Source organism: Nematolebias whitei, chromosome 18 (assembly GCF_014905685.2).
Source record: "Nematolebias whitei isolate Nwh7 chromosome 18, NemWhi1, whole genome shotgun sequence".
In the NCBI taxonomy this organism is placed as follows: domain Eukaryota; kingdom Metazoa; phylum Chordata; class Actinopteri; order Cyprinodontiformes; family Rivulidae; genus Nematolebias; species Nematolebias whitei.
In genome coordinates, this window is record NC_056515.1 from 40226202 (window position 1) to 40228804 (window position 2603).

Sequence of the window (2603 nt, forward strand, 5' to 3'; positions counted from 1 at the left end):
AGGTTCAGTAAAGGTTCAGTAAAGGTTCAGTAAAGGTTCAGTAAAGGCTCAGTAAAGGTTCAGTAAAGGTTCAGTAAAGGTTCAGTAAAGGTTAATAATAAATAATTATAGAATATCATTAATTATTATGATTTAGCAGCTTGTTCTGTAAACGGTGGATGGATCTGCGCCTCAGCAAAGAGTTTCGGTCGTGGTGTGGGAAGATGAAACACCCGAGGTCGTCCCGTCAGCTGCATCAGGACCGACCTGCAGACACGCGGCCTCACAAGTCTCCTGCTGGTGACGTGGTCCTGCAGCTCCACAGCTGTCTTCTACAACATCTGTTCGCAGCTGTTGATGGGCGTGCACGTCTGAACCTCGTCCACCCAGGAACCAAACGGAGTCACTTTCAGAATTTGGTGGTCCGGTACCATCGACTGAAACGGTCTCGCTCATGAAGATACACACAGAATCCGTGTTGGCACACCTGACGTGTGAACCCTTCTGGTTCACGTGCACGGTTCATACGTGCAGGTCTTCTGGATTCATGCGAGCTTTTTAAACCGGTTTCAGGAAGAAACGCTGAACATCCCTGAACCTGCAGCTCGTCGCACCAGGTGGAAGCAGAGGAACCATGCAGGAAGTGCACGAGTCCAAACAGGAAGTTACCAAGCAGCCGCTCTGTGAAGCTGAACTTCAGCTTTTATTCAGACATGAGCTGAAGCCTCGTCTCTGGGACGTGCAGGAGCTTCTTGGATTAAAACACTCACAGATTATTTATTTTACTTTCAGTTAAAGTTGCATGAAAGGAAACTTCCTGTTTCAGACAATCTCCTGTTTGAAAGTCTGCTCCAGTTGCAGAGACTGAGCCTCAGCTGAGACCAAACCTGACACCCCCCCCCCCCCCCCCCCCCCCCCCCCCCCCCCCACACACACACACACACTCACACACACACTCACACACACACACACTCACACACAGTGACAGGAAGTATCAGTTCCACCCAGGAGAGATGAGATGAGAGAACCAGGCCGCAGGCTTTGTGTGGCTCAACTCTGTAATAATATAGAAGTTTGAAACCTCCTGGAAGCTTTTTGAACTTCAGAGCTTCATCTGCTGCTGGTCCTCCACCTTCACATGCCAGAAGGAGCTGAAGGAGCTGCTGCAGGCCACACGTTTGAAGGGTTCCCTCAGGAAAACCCTCTCTGAGCAACGTCCCTGGACTGAGCTTCGTGTGAAACATTTCCCTGCAGATGAAAGGACTCAAAGGTTGCAGGTCTAACGTGAAGAAAACGTTTCTCAGACAGAACATGTTGGAGAACCTCCCACCCACGTGAGCTGCAGACTGAAGGAACGTTCTTACCTTGACGTGGCTCAGAACAGGAGAGAAGCAGTCGTCCTGCAGCTCCACTCCATAGTTTGGTCAAAAGGGGAAAACAGAAAATGGGCTGAGCTCAGGAAGTCACTCATCATCAGGGGGCTCCTCCTCCTCCTCCTCCTCCTCTGTTCTCCTCCTGCTCTGCTGACTACACACAGAGCTCAGTGAGGCTTTAATCACTTTTTCACACTTTCTCATCTTGTCAACATGTTAAACTGTACATTTATATATAAACACTTTCTGTTTAATCAACACACTCATTTACCTCCACACACACACACACACTACTACACACACACTACTACACACACACACACACACACACTACTACACACACACACACACACATACACACACACACACACACAACTACACACACACACACACACACACACACACACACACACACACACACTGACGGGACACATCAGGGACAGTGAGGGGTTCAGTGTTTTGCCCAGTGACACTTCAACTTGTGACTGCTGGTGGAATCAAACCCCCGACTCTTCCATTGGAGGACACGGCTCTAACCACTGAACCACAGCCGCCCCAACGGGGAAACCAAACAGCAACGCAGCTTAATTGTTATTTTCTTCTTGGAAGATGATTTTTAAAGCATTTTGCGACGCGTTGTGGTTTCTTTACGTTTGTTTCACAGAAAACACAATAAATGACCTGAAGCATGAAAACTGGTGGTGCGTCGCAGCCTTTATGATGTCACTGGTGGAAAACAACATCTAAAAGTTGGGTTTGAAGATCCGGCTCACTGAGCTCATCAGGAAGTTGTTGAAAAAAAGCAGGTCAGTTTAAAAGTTAATTAGTTTCCTTGAAGTATTGATTTCCTGCTAGGATCAATGAACCAGTTCACCTAACTGGAACCATTCACCTAACTGGAAAGTTAAATTTAACCATAAATGACTTTGACTGGGCGGGCAGCATGGTGGTGCAACTGGTAGAGCTGCTGCCTCTCAGCGAGCAGGTCCCTGGTTCAAAACCCGGTCCAGGGGCCTTTCTGGGTGGAGTTTGCATGTTCTCTCCGTGCATGCATGGGTTTTGTCCGGGTGCTCCAGTTTCCTCCCACAGACCAAAAACATGCATGTTAGGCTGATTGGTAACTCTAAACTGTCCCTAGCTGAGAGAGAGTGTGTGTGTCCCTGTGATGGACTGGAGACCTGTCCAGGTGTCCCTGTGATGGACTGGAGACCTGTCCAGGTGTCCCTGTGATGGACTGGAGACCTGTCCAGG

General features: G+C 48.6%; 1 protein-coding gene across 1 annotated transcript in view; it reads right to left on the reverse strand.

The window, feature by feature from the left end:
- The window catches only part of tor4aa (torsin family 4, member Aa), a 7980-nt gene extending 6567 nt beyond the window's left edge, over positions 1-1413 (reverse strand). Inside the window, exon 1 of the mRNA XM_037692649.1 lies at positions 1344-1413. The gene's annotated coding sequence lies outside the window, so the exon portion shown is untranslated. The remainder of the gene's footprint in view (positions 1-1343) is intronic.
- Positions 1414-2603: the final 1190 nt, after the last annotated feature.